The sequence below is a fragment of the Balaenoptera acutorostrata genome, chromosome 7, assembly GCF_949987535.1.
Source record: "Balaenoptera acutorostrata chromosome 7, mBalAcu1.1, whole genome shotgun sequence".
Classification (NCBI taxonomy): Eukaryota; Metazoa; Chordata; class Mammalia; order Artiodactyla; family Balaenopteridae; genus Balaenoptera; species Balaenoptera acutorostrata.
In genome coordinates, this window is record NC_080070.1 from 101,027,556 (window position 1) to 101,047,952 (window position 20,397).

The window sequence follows — 20,397 nt, forward strand, 5'->3', positions numbered from 1 at the left end:
AGGCAGGCTAAACAGCCTTTAATAGTTTACAGCTGAAGACCATTTAGGTATCAAGCTTTCTCTCAAAAGAGGAGAAGAGCCCAGGTGGCTTGGGGTAGTAGGTCAAAGACAAATTTTAATCTTGAGTCAGAAGACTAATAAGAAAGTTTAGCTATAAGGTATGGAATGAGTGCTATGCCTGTCATTAAGGAAAAAGGTAGCGTGAAACAAAGGAAAGAGAGATGTAGCATTTCAGTCCCAGTTCTATCACTAAGTTATCATTATTCACTGGAATGTAAGCTATGTGTGGGCAGGGACTTTCTGTTTTACTCACTGCTGTATTGCCAGCACCGAAGAACAATGAGTGGCACATATTAGGCGCTGAATAAATATTTACCAAATGAATCAATACATTACTGCTGTCTTGAAGAAGTCAAACAGACAGCCCTTAGGGACTATTTCTTCACTGATTCTTTCTCCATTTGCCCCACAGCACTGCTGCCCTCGTCAAAAGAGCGTGAGTGCATGAGCGGCGTGTGTGAAAAGAAGCTGATGAGGTGATGCCGGTGATCCCCTGGAGGAAAGTTGCAAGGCCTGAAGGTACAGATGGGGAACTTGGGTGGCAGATCGACTGGTCAGAAGGGAAGGGCAGACAGAGCTACCTGTGAACGCAGAGATGCCGAGGTTGGAGGAGGAAAGGAGAGCTGCCAGGGCGGCAGCAGGAGCTGACCAGAGGGACTTGCTTGAAGCAGAGCAGGAAAGCTGTTTAAGCAGCCAGTTTGCTGCTGGCTTTGGCCGAGAGGCTGGTGGAGATGAGCTGTCAGCTGCAAATGGAGCCAGTGAAGGAGAGGGAGAGCAGAGGGAAGTTGAAGAATTAGGGCAGACTAGCCAAAAAGGAAAGCAGGCGGATATTGGACTAGCCATTTTTGCTTCCCATAAAAAAGAGAAGGCAAGAGGGGCAGGAAGCACAAAGAGCAGAAGAGAATCTTATCAGACATCCTGGAGTTTCCAGGATGGCCTTAATGTTGTGTCCTTCTATTGTTTTCACCGAAGGTATCTTGGCCTTGGTTCTCTGAAAAATAGAGCCTTCAGATTTGGTGGGTTTTTTCTTCATAAAAAGCATTTGTCTTTAATTTTTGTTGGTTTTTAGGAAACAAATGGTAAAATATATACACTGTGAATTCTGAATTTCCCTGTCACAGAGTGTGAATGTGATGGTCCGGTTTCGAAACTCCTGAATATATTCTTTGGTGTGGGTGACACTGTCTTTGGTATCTCACGTGGAGGTGGGAGGCCTTCCACCAACTTCACAAAATAATGGCAACAAACCTCCATGATCCCAAAGCCACCTCCATGGTGGTATCGGATGTGTTTCAGGTACTGGCCTCTCCCTGAAGTGGACTCAGCTGTATATATTCAGCTGGATCTGAATTCCACATTGTGGTCTCTCGCTGCCATATCTTGTGCTTCTAAGAGAATCTCCTCCGTTATTTGGGCCCCTCTTTTGTCACTAAATTCCAGTTGAGCTAAAGCCTGGTCAGTGGACATTCCTCGAATCAGTTTTGCCAAATACCACATCTTGTTTTTGCTGTACTTTGTCTTCGACAATGGTAGATTTCAGCTGGTCTCTGAGGAGGTTCTTCAGGTAGCTGTGGAGGATAAACAATTTTATTCTCCCATTTTCGAGAAATTTCAAGAGAAGCACTGGTGTGGATATGTGATTAGGGTAAAATGTTATGAGATGAAAGAAACCCCAAGACCAGCTTCCCCCTCAAATTCTGCATCCATAATGCATCCAAACGTTCAGTCTTGCCACTGCCATCTTTCCTGGAACTTGTGAGTTGTTTATTGGGGAATGTGATTCTGGGAGCAATGGGGCAGGACAGGAGAGGGGAACAGGGAAGGAGAGAGAAACAATACAAGGATATGAAACTGAACTGGCCATTGCTAAGGACACCTGGTGCTGTGTCCTGACCAGACCTTCTGAAGAGCTGATGGAATGCACCTCTGAACTGTCCACGGAGGGGCGGACATGGGGAACGGTCGTTAATTCCCCCACGCTTCTGGGCTGGGTGGGTTCCCACAGGCGTCCCTTGCCTCAGCATCATCAAAACCCCAAGGCCAGAACTGAGAGGTTCACTGCACAGGCTCAAGTGCATCCACACGAGGTCCATCAAAGCCCACAGGAAATGGTCATCACAGCAGTGGCCAGATAGGAGGTGGGGCTGGGAGGTTTGGATGTGGGGCGCAGTCACACCTGGCTTCTCTCTGACCTGCTGGTGCCCCGCCTCTAAGTCCAGTTCATCACAGAGTCCTGACCAAGGCCGTGGCTAGTTGCAATCTTGGCAAGGACTTGATATAAAAGGGCTGGTGGGACAAGCTGCAGCTAGTTTACAGGCCGCTGTTCGTATTTAAGACTTCCCTCCTTTGCCATAAACTGAGATCAGTGGTTCTCAAATTTTTCACATTAGAAACATCTGAGCAGCTTTTATAAAATCCTTAGCCTAGCCTGTAACCCAGACAATAAATCAGTGTAGTTATCTAATTAGAAAATTAACATCGATAACAGCATTACCTAATTTACAGACACTGCTCAAATTTCCCCGCTTGTCCTCTCCTGTCCTTTTTTTGTCCATGATCCAATCCGGGGTCAAATGCTTTCAGTTCTCCCGACTCCTTCGTGTCCTCCAACCTGCAAGAGTTCCTCAGTCTTTCCTTATCATGACCTTGACAGTTTTGAAGAGGACCAGTCAGTTATTTTACAGAATGTGCCTCAGTTTGGGTTTGTCTGGTGATGTTTCATGATTCGACTGAGGTTGTACATTTTTGGCAAGAACGTCTCAGAAGGAATATTGTACACTTCTCAATGCATTATGTTATGGTTATATGATGTTGATATGTCTTACCAGTGGCGATGTTCATCTTGATCACCTGGTTAAGGTGATGTCTTCTAAGTTTCTCTAGTGTAAAGTTATAATTTTCCCCTTTGTAACCAATATATATCTCATGGGGAGATTCTTTGAGATTATGCAAATACCCTGTTTCTCCTCGTACTCTGCTCACTAACTATAGCATCCATCAGTGGTTCTTACCTACCACGCTTACCGCTAGGTGTGTGCCTAATGTTGACTTGCTATAATATTCTTTTTTTTTTTTTAAGATTCTTCGTGTGTCTGTTATTTATTTATTTATTTATTTATTTATTTATTTATTTATGGCTGTGTTGGGTCTTCGTTTCTGTGCGAGGGCTTTCTCTAGTTGCGGCAAGTGGGGGCCACTCTTCATCGCGGCCTCTCATTGCGGGGCACAGGCTCCAGACGCGCAGGCTCAGTAGTTGTGGCTCACGGGCGTAGTTGCTCCGCGGCGTGTGGGATCTTCACAGACCAGGGCTCGAACCCGTGTCCCCTGCATTGGCAGGCGGATTCCCAACCACTGCGCCACCAGGGAAGCCCCTGACTTGCTATATTCTTAATTCCTTCTACATTTATCAGTTGGAATTGTAATCTAAGTAAGAGCTAAACGTGCCTTTAAATAACTCAGAGAGTTGAACAGCCCTAGATAAAGGGGTTGGTTTGGGGCTTGACTGGAGGAATAAGTGAGAAACAAAACTATTGGCGTGAGTAGAGTAAAATAAGATACATGCTGGTAGTTTTCATTTGGGGCCTGATAATTCCACTGGATACAGGGAGCAGCCAGAGATGAGGAATGCATAGTTGGGAAGTGTTTCAGGTATGAAACATAACACAGCAGTGTCTTCTAGAGTAAAAAAAAAAAAAAAAATTGGCAGGGTGGGTGCAAGAGGGTTACTATGTGATATCTGTATCGAAAAGGAACACATTTATGCAAATATCCCAAGATTAATATCAGAAGAAAAGAAGGGCATAAAGGTACCAGCTGCAAAGATGCAGAACAAAAGCAAAAGAGGAAAAGCTGAGCTTGATACATCTGCTCACAGGAAGACAGAGAAGTTGTCTGAGGTGACAAAAAAGGTTGGGGGGTAGGGGAGTGGGCAGTGAGGAGAGACTTAAGAAGAAATGAGGAAATAAGGACACAGCTGGTGATCCCAGCAAAGGAAACTAGGAAAATTAGCTAGAGGTGGAAAACTCCTGAACCAAGAAAAGAAGAGAAGTGGGTCTTGCAGGGTAGGAGTCTGGCAGTCCCAGTTCAGAACAAGGGCCTTGTCACTCAGGGGTCTGGGAAGAAAGGAATGGAAGGGAGGGAAGGAAGGGGAGAAGGACAAATTGAGTGTAAAGGGCATCCTAGCCATGAGTTTTTTAGTTACAATGACAACAACTCAGCTCAAAGCACCTTAAGCAAAAAGAGACTCTCTGGGCTTCCAGATCTGGGAAAGTCAGGATAGGAGCAGACAGAGGGCTGCCAGCCCCCTCAAAGTTATAGGCCCTTGTCTGTCCCTCTCCTCCCTACCCCACCCCACCCCACCATCTCTCAGTTCTTTTCTCTTGTGGGTATTGGCCTTACTGCTTCCCATCTCAGATGCACTTCCTCTGTGCAGACAGGGAAGATGGCTGCCTGTATCTCAAAGCTTTCATTGTCTCAGCTCAGCGGCCCTGGCGCAAAGACAGACTACTGTATGCCAGCATCTGCCTGTCAGTGCCAAAGAAGAACTCTGATTGGCCCTCCTTGGATCCCAGGCCCACACTTTGAACCAGTCACTGCTGCTAGAGGAATGAAGTACTGTCTGATTGGCCAGGCCTGGGTTAAATGCCCATACAGTGCTTTGGAATCTGGGTGGGACCAAGATTAATAGAATCACTTAGAATGGCAGTTACCCAAAGTAAAGAGATGTATTCTTACCAGAACAAGGGAGAGCAGACTTGCTAGGAACATCAAGAGATGCTTCCTACTGAAGACTCCCAGAAAGAACTTCTGGAAATAATAATAGTCAATTTTATCATAATAGCAAATATTCCTTGAGTGCTTACTATGTGACAGGCACTGTCCTAAGCCCTTTATGTGTATTAAAAGCTCATACCATGCCTAGATACTGTTATTATCACCATTATACAGAGGAGGAAACAGACACAGGTAGGTTGAGTCACTCGTCCAAGGGCCCACTGAAAATAAGCAGTAGAGCAAGGACTTCATCCAGGCAGTCTAAATGAAGATCCTGTGCTCTTAACCACTGACATAGGATCTGAGCAAGGTAGACAATTGAGAAATAAAAATAAAGTCAAATAAGAAAAAAGACAGAGTTTGAAGGAAGCCACGAAGGAGGGTTGATTAAATCCCCACAGAGGTTATAAACCTATCACAGCCAGTGATATTATAGCACTTACAGACAGTTAGAACTTAGACACTTAGAACTAGACTATAAAAACACTGCTTGGAGAAGTCTGAAGGTAGGTACTAGAAAAGAAAGAAGAATGTGGAAGACCAGTCCATTGTATCCATGGGGAACTCAGATGAGGCTACTGATATTTTTTTCCAAATCTTTTCTATTTTGGTAAAATATACATAACACAAAATTTACCGTCTTAACCATTTTTAAGTGTACAGTTCAGTGGTATTAAGTACATTAACATTATTGTACAACCATCACCGCCATCCATCTCCAGATGTCTTACCATCTTACAAAAACTGAAACTCTATACCAGTTAAACACTAACTCCCCATTCCCCTCCTCTCCCTGGGCCCTGGCCACCACCATTCTACTTTCTCTCTGTGAATGTGACCACTGTAGTATCTCATATAAGTGGAATTATACAGTATTTGTCTTTTTATGACAGGCTTATCTCACTAAGCAAAATGCCTTCAAGGTTCATCAACGTTGTACCATATGTCAGAATCTCCCTCCTTTTTAAGACTGAATAATATTCCATTGTATGTATATGCCACATTTTTGCTTATCCATTCATCCATCAATGGACAAGGCTATTGATTTGTTGTTGTTGTTCAGTGGTGGAATAGGGAAGAATTTAGAACATGTTATTGTACTAGGGAAAGCAATAAACAGGCCGTTAGCCATCTTTTTCTGAAAAATACTCCTTGGACTTGCCTCAACTTAACGGCAGTAGAAGGAGTAGAAGAAACCCCCATGTTCATTGCAGCATTGTTTACAATAGCCAAGGTATGGAAACAACCTAAGTGTCCATCGACATATGAATGGATAAAGAAAATGTGGTATATATACACAATGGAAGATCATTCAGCCATAAAAAAGAATTTTGTCATTTTTAACAACATGGATGGAACTTGGGGGCATTATGCTAAGTGAAATGTCAGAAAGAAAGACTAGTACTATATGATCTCACTTATATGTGGAATCTAAAACAGAAAACCAACCTCATAGATACAGAGAACAGATTGGTGGTTGCCAGAGGAAGAGGTTAGGGGTGGACAAAATGAGTGAAGAGAGACAAAAGGTACAAACTTCTAACTATAAAATAAATAAGTCATGAGGATGTAATGTACAGCATGGTAACTGTAGTTAATAATACTGTATTGCATGTTTGAAATTTGCTAGGAGAGTAAATCTTAAAAGTTCTTACACAAAAAAAATTATGTATGTGCGGTGATGGATGTGAATAAGTCTTATTGTGGTGATCATCTCCCAATATATACAAATATAGAATCATCACGTTGTACACCTGAAACTAATGTTGTATGTCAATTATACCTCAATTTTTTTTAAAATATGAAAGTACATGTGAAGCACTAAGTCAATAAACAAATACTGGTTACTATTAATACTATATTAGAAGTGTTAGTATCGGTCCAGGAACCTATATTTTTATTAGTGTTTTTCAAGAAATTTATATTATGTGAAAAAAAAATAGAAGGCATCAAAAACACTAATACTGAACCAAAGCTCCGTGTGACACACATAGGTTGCTTGGGTAACATGTATATCTTTATAATAAACCTGAAAGCATGAGGAAAGAGAATGCCTATAAAAAGCTTTTGGGACATGTACAGTGGTGGAGATGAGCCAGGCATTACTGCTCTCCTAGGAAATTAGTTGCTTGAAGACTGCTTCAGAAAGTGTGGTTCAGAAGAGTCAGCCCAGGAGCCTGTCGGCGGGGCGGCAGTGATCCTGGGAGGTTCTGACCCAGCCGTCATTCTCTGGGCACTGCCCTCCGCCCTTGCTGCCAGTGGCTTAGAGCCCCGTTACTCTTTGCCCCAAGGAGCATGTTGCAAGATAACTCAGACGTTCAAGTGCCCTCTAACTCTCCATGCTATTTCCACAGCTTTGAACTTGCACCCAATTTGCCCTTGTATTTCTCATCTGTGAATTTCTCCCGGTGTTTTCTCTATTTCCTCTAGCCCCAAGGCCTCTCTGACCTCCTTAGGGGCCACTGCATTTTCTACAAAGACCCAGAGGAGCATTTGGATTGACCCGCTACATTCCGCCAAGCATCCAACTCTGGCTATAGCAATCTGCCCCAAGAAAGACCTTTAAACTTTCATTCAGTCCTGTCTTTTAACCTTTGTCATTTCTGAATATAAACATTAAGGCTGAGACTGAGCATGAACTGTCCCTTTTCTTGACCCATTTCATTACATACGAAGCACTGTCCCATTTTAAGACATTTGGAGGCATTTCTCACATTCTAAAGTAACTGTGTTCAGCAACCCTCACAGAAAATTCTATTATATTCTTGTCTAATCTTATTTGCTAAAGTTTCAACCTGCTATTTGTTGAGGGAGAGATTGCTTCAATATTGATTGTCCTCTGGTATCTTTTCTTCCCTTCTGTTACAGTGATGGAACCCTTGATTGGTAGACATTTACATAGATGTTCAGTAAAAAGATTGCATTGTTAACCTCCTGTACCATTAAGTGTGGTCACGTTACTGAGAGCTGGCCAATTGCATGTGATGGGAAATATGTTCAACTCTGGGATGTGTCTTAATGGAAGGGCCTGCCCATCATTCCTCCATTTTTGCAATGTGGGTGTGGATGTAATGGTGTGTCATACTGGACTGTGTGGGTAAGGGCAATATCCTAAGTATCACAGACCAATAAGGTGGAAAAAACTTGGATCCCTGAATGACCTCATGGGGCAAAACCTCCATCCCATGCCTGGGACCATCTGCTTCCTGACTGTAACATGAGAGTAGATAAATTTCTACCCTGTGTAAGTCACAGTTACTTTGGGTCTCTGATCATGCAGCAGAACCTATATAATAAATACACTTGTAGATACACTTAATAGAGATGATCCTCGGTATACCAGATGTAGTGGAAACGTGTAGAGAATTTGAAGGAGCCCTTTCCTATGTTTGGGGGAATTCCCCATTACATAAGTCTCAGTGGGAGATCCTGATCCTTGATTTCACCATCCCTGGAAGTTTGGGCTCAGGTGTGTAATGCAGTCTTGGCCAATCAGATGCTTCTGCTGAGACTTTAAATCTGGAATGAGTGAGGCAAAGAAGCTGGAAAGGTCAAGAATTCATTGTGCCCTGTGGAGCCCAGAGGGGCACCCAAACATTTAGTGGGAACAGCAGACATGTCCCTATCATGTGTCCTTTGGCATGATTTGGGCTCTGATTCTCACCTGGGTTCTGAGTGTGGCCTTCCTGGAGATGCTGTGACTTACTCCAAGGGCCTTTTGTGAAATTGCTTTTTTGCTTAAATCAGTCAGAATTCCTTTTGCTTGCAACTAAGAATGCTGACCCACATGCTCAGGTAAGAACTACCACACAATTAACTGTATATGTTTTTGCTTTTACAACTGTTTCACTTTAATAACATACTCATACGAACCACTAAAAGTTACTGGATATTTTTCAGCTTTGACCATCATATTCATATGGTTTTTCATCTTCATACTAAAGACTAAAACTAGAAGGAACCCTGGGGACTATCTTGCCCACTTCCTTCACTGAGGGACCCTGAGACTTAAAAGACATTCTTTCTCATTTCAGTGGATGAATCTCATTTCTATGCGTGGTCTCTGATAACTTCTCCAACTAAATCAAAACCATTCCAAATTAAGGGCCTGTCTCTTCGTATGCTGAAAATTTATTTTAGAAATATAATGAGCTACTTCTGTGTTCCATTACACAGACCACCGAAGGAAATAAAAAGACTATTGGGCCCAGAACCAATCCTAAGAAAACATCACCAATGGTCAAGAAACTTGAGAGGGGTACAGTTTATAAGTTTCCCTCAGGGCAGCCCTATTTATATGTATTAAAAACAAGCATGGCCTGAGAATTTGCCTCCAATTATCTCCCATTCCTTGGCAAATAATGCTAGTCACTCTGTAGTATTTTAAAGTGGACAAATACATAGAGTTTTCCAATCTTTCTTGAACTGCTCTCAGACACCTCTTCTCTGATGCAGTTTCAGTTTGTTGATGATTCCCTGCTTCCTTAAACTTCCATATCATTAAGGTAAAGCTGTCATGACTAAGTTTATACTCATACACATATCTCTTCTATATTATTTAGGATTAGGTTCAACTGTAAGAAACAGAAAAACTCTAAATTACTGTGGCTTGGACCAAGATATAAATTTGTTTCTCTCTCAATTAACAGAGTCCAGAGGCAGCTTCTCAAGGGCAGTATCATCAAGACTCAGGCTTCTTCTCTGTTACTATTCTGCCACTTTAGCATGTTGCCTCATGTTCCAAAATTGCTACTGAGTGCCAGTGATCACGTCTGCATGACACCCAGAAGAGATAAAAGAACTATCTCTTTAAGGACACTGTCAGAAAGTTACACAATACTCCTTCTTATATCTCATTGGACAAAATACGTAAAGCAGACTGTGGAATATGGCCTTTTAGTGCGGTGATTTGCTATTCCAAATAAATTTGGGAAGAGGGAGAGAATGAATGTTGGATAGTACTGTTTTACTTTTCTGATAGATTCTGTGTTGCTTTCTAAGTAATAGATTCAAGGAAAGTCAAGTGGAATAAAGAATATATAGTAATTAAGAGCCCAGTCACTGGAATCAGACTAGCCTAGTTTCAAACTCACTAGGTTTGTAACTTTGTACAAAATACTTAACTTCTTTGAGGTTCTGTCTCTTCATCAGTAAAATGGAGACAGTGATGCCTACTTCATAGTGTTATTACACAGATTAAATGAGATTTTATATATATGGCAGATTAAAGATGGCCACAATCTCTTTGATATCCCTCCCATTGAGAGGTGAGGTCAGTGTCCATTCCCCCTTGAATCCAGGTGAGCCCTATGACTATTTTGACCACTAGACTATGGCAGAAGTGATGCTATGGCCCCCATTCAACATCACCTGATGCTGGAGTTGACCTAGTCACCACTGGCTGTGTGACCTTCTGAGGGTATAATACTAGCTGGAATTATTTTCCCTCCTTCATAATTTCACAGACTAGATCAAGTTAGAAAAGTATCCATATTTATAGTCCCAGCTTCTACTTGTATCTCTTGGAATACTTGTTCTTGGAAGCCAGCTGCCACCTAGGAAGTATGACCACCCAGAGACCACCATGCCATGAGAAGCCTAAGCCATGCAGAGATGGGGGCCGAGGAGCACTGGGGTGCCAAACATGTGAATGCAGATGCCATCTTGGAAGATACCTACTGGAAACCCCAGCTACCCTAGGGGATGCCATGTAGATCCTAGACAGATTGCCCAGCAAAATAAAAATGTTGTTTTAAGCCACCAAGTTTTAGGGGTAGTTTGTACACAGCAGTAGATAGCTAGAACAATGTACATAAGCACATGGTAAGTGCTTGACTGGGGTGCTGACCCTGATTCAGGTTTAGCAGTGAGTACCCAGTGACTCTTTGGAAGTCCTCCAGCACAATGATGCCCTGGGTGAAAAATATCACATATTGATAAAGAAGCACATATATTACTTTATCACAGTGTTGTATTTTTACTATTTTGATAACAGTATTTTGATTTAGTTGGTTTCCTTTGTAATACTGTGCATTTTCTTTTACACAATTAAATACTTTATGCTGAGATAAAGTCCATAAATTTTCAATTAACTTCCAAAAGAATACATGACAAAAAAAGGAATTAAGAATCCCTGTTGGATTGCCAATTATTAGAGTAATGCAAATCAAAACTACAATGAGGTACCACCTCACACTGGTCAGAATGGCCATCATTAAAAAGTCTATAAATAACAAATGCTGGAGAGGGTGTGGAGAAAAGGGAACCCTCCTACACTGTTGGTGGGAATGTAAATTGGTAACTGCCAATTTACAGTATGGAGGTTCCTTAAAAAACTAAAAATAGGGTTACCATATGATCCAGCAACCCCACTCCTGGGCATATATTGGGACAAAACTATAATTCAAAAAGATACATGCACCCCTGTGTTCATAGCAGCACTATTCATGACAGCCAAGACATGGAAACAACCTAAACGTCCATCGACAGATGAACAGATAAAGAAGATAAACACACACACACACACTCACACACACAATGGAATATTACTCAGCCATAAAAAAGAATGATATAATGCCATTTGCAGTTACATGCATGGACCTAGAGATTATCATACTAAGCGAAGTAAGTCAGAAAGAGGAAGGCAAACACCATGTGATATCACTTATATGTGGAATCTAAAATATGACACAAATGAATTTATCTACAAAACAGAAATAGACTCACAGATATAGAGAACAGACTTGTGGCTGCCAAGGGGGAGGGGGGCAGGGAGGGTTGGACTGGGAATTTGGGATTAACAAATGCAAACTATTATATATAGAATGGATAAACATCAAGGTCCTATTGTATAGCATGGGGATCCGTATTCAATATCCTGTGATAAACCATAATGGAAAGCAGAGTCCCCTTCCTACACACCTCCACAGCTATACAGGGGACTGTATTTATTTTAAGCTATACAGCTTAAAATAAACTTTTATTGTGTTAAGCCACTGAGATTTTAGAGTTACGTTATTTAGCCTACACTTCCTAGCAGAGTGTCTAATTATAGAAGAATACATTTATACCCATCAAAGAAAGCCTACCAGAAGGAGAGACTATGATGAGGACAGAAAAGTTTAGCCAGACTAATATAAAAAGATGACAGTGACTCTGAAGACTGTAAGCTGTCTCATAGACGGCCTCAGCGTGGCCCTTCCTGCCGTAGAGTCCCTTTTGGCCCAGGCTCCACCATCTCCCCCATGCAGACTCTTGGGCTCCTGGTCTCTTCCTTGAGGCCGACCCTTTGCCTCCTCTAGGCTTCTTCCAGGTTCACTGAGAGCTGGCTGTCGCTCAGTGTTGACCTCCGCTGCCTTTGAGCACCGGCCTCTGCCTCTCCTTGGCTCAGGTTGGTTTCCTTGGCTTCACCCCATGCCTCATTCTCAGCCTTGGCTTTAGGTCTCCTGGCTTGAATCCCATCTAGGACCCAGAGTGTCCCCTGCCCAACATTGCCTGATGCTAGAGTTAACCCAGTCACCCTTGGTTGAGTGAACTTCTGAGGGTTAGTCCAACACTAGTTTGGATTATTTTTCCTTTCCCATAATTTCTTTGAGCTGAATAAGTTAGAAGAATGTCTATATTTATACTCTCAGCTGTTCATGTTATCAATCATATATTACATGAAAGAAAAAAAAACCCTATTTATCAAGCACCTTACTGTGTGTCAACCAATGTGTGAAACATTTCTGCATTTCATTTAATCATTGCCAAAATGCTCCTTTGAGGGAGGTATTTTAGCTGCACATTTCCAGAAGGAAAAAAAAGTGAAGCGCTGTAAGATTAAGTTATTGCCTAAGATCGTACAACTAGAAGTGAAGCAGGGAATCTGAACTAGATTCATCTCTTCTCACAGCCCATTCTCTTTCACTCCACTGTGTTGACTCTGACCACCCCATTCTGGTATGATTATTCAAACAAGGCTTATGAAGTTCTAGGGGGGCCTGGGGGAAATAGAAAGTGCAAATGTACAGGACCTGTCCTGAGCATCAGAATATTTCATATTTCTCTTGATAACTTGAGTCATGGAACAGACATAAGACCATTATTTGCCAGTGACATTAAGGTGATTAGTTGAGCAGCAGTAAAACAATCATGGTAGAATTTAATAAACACGAAACTTCAGAAGGAAAAATGCAAATGCACACTTCAGAGGACCAATTCTGCAAAAGTTTACTTAAAAATATTCTCAGGTTCATAGTGACTCAGCAGAACAACCCTGATGATACATTTTGATGTTGGTGATAGTGTTGCATATTGTGGTGTTGTTTTTTAAATTATGACTCCAGGAGTTGTTAGCAAAAGCATGACGTGCAGAGACCATGATGTAATTTTTCCACCCTGTTCAACCTTGGTCAGGACTTCATTGGATTATGTGGCCATTTTAGAGCCATTCAGTTGCGAGGGATATGTGAAGATCTTGGGCATGGTCCAGAGGCCAAGCAATAACAATTATTAGCTTGGGGTAAAGAGCCTTATTAACAAAGCCCAGGGGACCAGGGTTATTGAGAAGCAGAAGAGATCAGTGATTAGGATGAAAAGTGAGGAATTTCAGTCACTGTAGTAGTGTTTTTCTAAGTGTGCCCCAGAGCCATACCCATCAGCATCACCTAAGATGCATGTAAGAAATGCAAATCTTGGGAAAATCCCAAACCTACTAAACCGAATTTCTGTTGAGGGAGGAGAAAACCCCACAAGGATTATGCACACTGAAGTTGAGAATCTTTGTGCCAGTGGTTCTCAGCCTTAGCTGCACGTTGGAATTATCTGGAGACCGACCTCAGAGATTCTGATTAATTGGCCTGGGATGACTCCAAGACATCAGACTTAAAAGCTCCCCAGGTGATTGTAATGTACACCCAAGGTTGACAATCTCTGCTTTGTGCTAAAACGTAACGTACAAATGCCAGCAAGCAACTGTCCAACTTCCAATGAATCTAGTTTAACACTTTAACTAGATAACTCCTTAAAATTTGTGTCATCTTTCCAACATAAATGCATTTTATTTTTATAAGTGATTTGTCTGTTCTCTTAATCAGGACCTGAGACTCAAAGTCATTGTGAACAAAGTTATTATTTTCTCAGTTTTGGAGACTTCACTCTCCCTTTCATTCTGGTTTTTCTCACACAGTGACTGCGAGGTATGACAAAGAAAAATATTATAGAGTGCTTTTAAACAATGGTGTGTGTCAGAGCCCCTTGGTCCTCACTGTGGTCTTCCTATTCTCGGTGGTCCTGCATCGTCTTCAACTCCAGGTAGAAAATCTGCTCATTAGAATTGAAGACGATGAGTGCAAGTTTATTTGAAGACATATTTGATCAGAACCCAGAGAACAGGTGCTTTCCCAGTTGGGGAAGTGTCCTGGTGGTTATCAGGTACAGCAGACAACTCTTCCATATCAGAAGAGGAACAATTACTGCTGCCGATATTAGCCATTTGAGCCTTAGATTAAACTGGAGTCCATTACCAGGGAGCTTTGCATTCTGGACCTTATCTGATTATGTGATGGCATTAATTGGCCCCTGAAGGTACTTGACTGGATTTTTGGTACAGGCTCTTCCCTTACACTTCTGAAATTACACTTTAGAGAACTCTTTTTTCTGTATAGATGTGTAATTTTGCACATTATCTTTGTTTAAATTGTGGTAAAATACACTTAACATAAAATGCACTATCATGGCCATTTTTATGTGTACAGATCAATAGTGTTAAGTACATTCACATTGTGCAACCAACCTCCAGAATTCGTTGCATCTTGCAAAACTGAAACTCTACCCATTAAACAACTTCCCATTCTCCCCTCCCCACAGCTGCACATGATCTTTTGAACAGGAGAGTCATCAGTTTAATCTTCTTTTTAAAAAGTTTCCTAAAATTCATTGGTCTACTTGGTTTTAGCCACATTTGCCAGTCCAATCTTATGAAATCAAAATATTTTCTTTCTCCTTCTTGGGTCCACATATCACTGAGGTAAGACATCACTTACTCCAAAAGCAAAAACATTTGGTTTTTCTTTAAATAAAATGTCCACTTAAGTTAAATGTCCATTTAAAAAAAATGAAAGTGGAATACTATAAATTGAATTTCTCTTGAGAGAAAACCTAACATTTTGATAATACCTGTGCTGGAGAAATAGTAACTCTCAAATATTGGTGGGAGAGAAAACTAATTCAACAGATTAGACAATCTATGTCAAAATTTTAAATGTAGATATCTTTTCACCAGCTATTCAACTGCCAAGTCTTTACAGATATATTCACAAAAAATAAAAACAACTTAAATGTTAATCAATAGGAGACTGGTTAAATACTTACTGTATACAATATAATGAACTATTATACAACTGTTAAAAATAGTGGGATAGCTCTGTGTGTGCTAATATGGGAAGATCTGCAAATATATATTTAAAAAAATATAATGAAATGAGTGTGAAAATTTTTAATCATATACATACACACACACACACACATATATATGCAGGTGTCTGGGGATACATTCCCTTTTCTGGAAGGATATACAAGCAATTATTAACAATTGGCCCTTTGGGGGACTTCCCTGGTGGCGCAGTGGTTAAGAATCCACCTGCCAATGCAGGGGACGTGGGTTCGATCCCTGGTCTGGGAAGATCCCACATGCTGTGGAGCAGCTAAGCCCATGCACGACAACTACTGAGCCTGCGCTCTAGAGCCCGCGAGCCACAACTACTGAGCCCACGCGCCTAGAGCCCATGCTCCACAAGAGAAGCCACCACAATGAGAATCCCACGCACCGCAAAGAAGAGTAGCCCCCGCTCTCCGCAACTAGAGAAAGCCCACGTGCAGCAACGAAGACCCAATGCAGCCCAGAATAAATAACTAAGTAAATAAATAAATAAATTTGTAAAAAAAAAAAAATTGGTCCTTTGGGAAAAGAGGCTGGTGATTGGGGAGGGGTGTCGGTGGGAAGGAGCACATCTATTTTTCATTTACACCTCTCAGCACTATTTGAGTTTTTTTTAAACATGGGCTTGTATTACTTTAAAAAGGTTTTAAACGTCAACATAGTTATCTAGTCAGTGAGATTATGGAACATTTAAACTTTACTCTTTATCATTTTCTCTATATAAAGAAGTACATTTTTTCAAAACTCTGTTCACTTGAAAAGCAAAACAAAATACAATAAAACATGAAATTTTATTTCATAACTTAGATATTTGGGCAAATAATTACTTTCATGACCAATTTAAGTCATATAGTCTTCCATGTTTTATGTCTCTACAATAAAAAACCAAATCAAACTAAATCAGCAAAACAAACAAAGAAAACCCTGTTTTATTTTCTTTTTTGACAAGAGAATAAATGGCATTTACTAAAAATCCCCTCAGTTTCCTTCTTAATGTTCTGCAAACTGTCTTTGTAGAAGCTTTGTAATTTTATTATTTATTTAAGCTTTAGTACAGGATTCATCATTTGCTTAGACAGTTTTGCTCAAAGATCTGTTGTTCCATTGAATAGAATATAACATCTATGGATCTCTCAGGGTATGAGACACTTGAAGATTGCCCTTGCAATGACGTTGTCTTGTATTAAGATTGCCCCTTTTTCTTCTTCCAGTTCTGGGAGTTAAAAAACTTTGTTGCAAGTGAAAATATTCTGCTTTTCTCAGGTCAAAAAGACATAGTCTTAATATCCATACTCTTAACACTCAGTGCAGTAGAACAAAAGGTCTTCCTACCTCTGGAAAGAAGCTCAGGATTTCCATATATAAGAAAATATTTCTTTTTTTCTTTTGTGAACAGGACATGTGATATCAATTATCTGGTTATTATAGTTAACATAATGTTTGTCTCCGGGCATGAATAAACACATTGAAGAGCTATAGAAATCAAAGCTGTCCTGTAAATCAACAAGTAAGCCACACTGTTGTAACAGATCAGTTCTTAATGACTTTATAAAAGAAGATATTTTTGTTTAAAACAGATCACTTTGAAAGACAATAAACAAAACTCAAGCTCACTCTTAGTTACCAGAATATTAGAGTTACAAAAAAGTCCAATCTACTTTATATAATTTTAAATGGTGTTCCTAATTGAACTCAATCCTACTGCATCCCAGCATAAAAATGCAGAATGTACTTATTTAGAATTGAGTAATACTCATTGGAAAATAAATTTCTGGCAAATGTACAAACTATGTGTGGTTCCCATAGAATTAAACAAAAATAGATCTTGTTCAAAATAACAATAAAAATCCCATGGGACTGACTAATAAAAGATGGCTGGCACAATTTGAATTCCATTACAAAGGCTAACGAAGAACTTTAAAAAGTGGTAACAGTAGAATCATCATTCTTTGTAGCTGTGGCAGCCATCTTGGAACTACCCTGGTGACCATGACTTCAGAGAATTCAGGCTACTGACCACACTGGAAAAAACAAAGCTTGTTTCTCTGTAATTTGGGATTTTAACAAACCAATAGTGGACTGTACAGACACCGCAGACTTTAGGCGTTGTGCTGATTACAGAAGAATCATACCTTAATTACAACTTCTTGTTTATGTGTGCTAAAGTTTCTGAAATTTTGTTCCATTGATCAGAGGTTTTTCTTGCTCTCAGATTCTAAAAGAAGAATAATGTGATCAGAATATATTGTTCTTTAAGTTTTTTTACCTAAGGATGACGATTATCACATCAGATTTTCAATTCACTTTGCTTACTATAAATATAGCATAGTCCCAAACCCCTTCCACTGTCATGTAATTTTTACTGTATTCAATAATAGCAATTGACTTATAACCATAGCTAAATGGTTATGTAATTTGACTATAGTTATAAGAATTTTCATATAATAAGCTCAGTAATCAGGAAAAAATCCTTTATTCTGAATATGTGTCTTGGAAAATACAGTCATTTAAAATATAGTAATGATTCCAGTGTGCCTACCTTGTTCTCTGGGAAAAGTCTCCTAAGAGATATTAGGAGGAGAAGGTTCCAGTAAGGAACGCATAAAATGCAAACAATTTGTGTATATGTATAAGTGTCAGTTAGCAGGTTTGCCCTTGGAAATGTCTGGATGGGGTTATTCCCCACTCCCCAATCCTTTCTAAAGAGAAGAAAAAAATTTATGCTGGCTGCTGTTGGTAGGACAAATGACCAGGTCCATCCAAGCCCCAGCAGACTAGAGAGGAGTTCTCCACAGGACCTCACTCCTGCTGGTGCACAGGGGTCCTGTCTTCCCATCTCAATGGTCTTTGAGTGGCCATGAGGTACCACAGAGTCATAGGTAGTATCAGGGAAATTGTCTCTCAAAACTGGTTGGACATACTACATATGTGTTTAGAATGGTGTTATTACTGAGATGTATGGTGGCAGAGTGGAAAGAACACTGATTTTGATGTTAGACCCAAACTTAAAATCTTGGTTCTACCTTTTCCACCTGTGTCATCTTGTAAAAGTCATTTATCTAAGCCTTAGTTTCTGCATCTATAAAACAGGGATAATAATTATTTCATAGATTTTTGGAGAGGAGTGAATGTGATTACATTTTTAGTGTGTCTTACATATAAAAATATAAAAGTATAACTGCTGTAGAGTCACATTAGATCCAGTTCTTGAGGCAGCGCCAGACAAGACATGAGGAAATGCTTTCTCCATGCAGCCATTTTCCCTGACACACAACATAGACAAGTATGATTTCTGAGGGGCTGTAAGGGGGATGTCCACCATGCTGGTGGGAACCCATTGGGGTTTGCCTTGCTAATGGCACAGAGGAAACTAGTTAGAATAGACAACGTTCTCCTTGCAGCCCCAAATTCCTACCACTGGGCTAGCTGATGCTTGAAATTCTACAAGTAGAGTTTCATTCCTTACTTCCCTAATTAGAATACCCCTGAGAAAGAAAACATATCAGACCTTTCTACGTTATTTTCTTTCTCTTCCTCTTGGGAGAAAAGACTTGACCAAATCCTTTCTTGAGAGCAGTGCTATAGAGAATACGGGCCATTGGGTAAGGAGAAAACAGAGGAGGGAAAAATCACTGGTCAGCTTCTCTTGGGTCATGTGAAATAGTTAGCTCCCTCTGTCCTGGGAACATTCTCACCAGTAACTAGTAAAGAATCCTAGAACTAGTGCTTTAAAGGAATTGTTGTGTTAGCTAGACTTGGAGATGAAATGTCATTTTCTGCAATTCCTCCATAACTCAGTTGTCTTTTACTCAAGATTCTGATATAATGACCCACATCCTAGAGGCTTTGGAAAGATATCCCTGTGAGATGGCCTACATTCTTAGTGCGGACATTGTACGTAAAACAGGAGTGCAAGTCTTTTCGCTAGAAACACTGGAGAACAGAAACCAGTTCATCTTCCATAACACTGTTCAACTGTTCTGAACAAACTGCTGATAGCTTCTTTAGTGCTTCTATTTTCCTCTCTTACTGGTAGATCAAGTTCTTCAAGGCCCAGGACTCAGGCTGGCTTACTTCCTCCTGTCTTTATCAGGGCAACTGCAGCAGGAGCTACAGCGGCGGCAGCTTTGATAGCCCTCCCTATCTCTGTCCCTCTTTTCCTAATTGCAAACTTGGATGTGGTCACCCTTTTCCTTTCAGACACACCTACAGGAACATGACAGCTTAGGCTGCTATTTTGTTGTAATGAAAAACTACATTTTAAACATTGCAGTAATTCCATGGTATTTGAAATTACCGTATTTATACCTCACGTATAATATCTCACATGTTATGGATAAGTTAGAAAGGTCCCCAGAATGAAGGTGATACCTGCTTTAAACAAGAAAAATCCCTGGATGGTGACTATAGTTAACAATACTGTATTGTATACTTGAAAGTTGCTAAAGAGTAGATATTAAATGTTCACAAAGAAAAAAAAAGTTGGGGAGTAGGGGGAGGGGGAATTGGATGGAGGTAGTCATAAGGTACAAACTTCCAGGCATAAGATAAATAAGTCCTGGGGATGTAACGTACAGCAGGGTGACTAAAGTTAACACTGCTGTATGGTATATAGGAAAGTTGCTAAAAGAGCTGATCCCAAATCTTCTTAACACAAGGAAAACACTCTTTTTTTTTTTTTGGTAACTATATGAGGAGATAGATGTTAACTAAACTTGTTGTGGTAATCACTTCACAATGCATGTACGTCAAGTCATCATGCTGTAACTTTAAACATATAATGTTATAGGTCAGTTGTATCTTAATAAAGCTGGGGAAAAAATCCCTATTTATTTATTGTCAGGAGTAAAAAAAAAGTAATAATAATTCAGTTGATGCTTGAATAGTAATCTATGTGAGATGTTCTGGGATGTAGTCTTTGGCTAAAATATTTTTCTCATTTTGTCCAATATTTGGATATGAACTTAGTTGACCTGGTTCTCAGGAGAGCTGGAGCCTTTTGTTTAGGGCTCAGCCCTAGACCTCCATTCTCCATGGAACCAAAGAACAATATGGATGCTACGTAGCCCAAGAGCTTCCCGTTGCCATGGGAAACATGGCAGCCTGCCGGAGAAACCCGTGCAACTCCTGTGCAGTTTGCTCAG

General features: G+C 40.5%; 1 pseudogene; it reads right to left on the reverse strand.

The window, feature by feature from the left end:
- Positions 1-434: 434 nt before the first annotated feature.
- LOC103009513 (39S ribosomal protein L22, mitochondrial-like) overlaps positions 435-20,397 on the reverse strand; it is a 33,333-nt pseudogene continuing 13,370 nt past the window's right edge.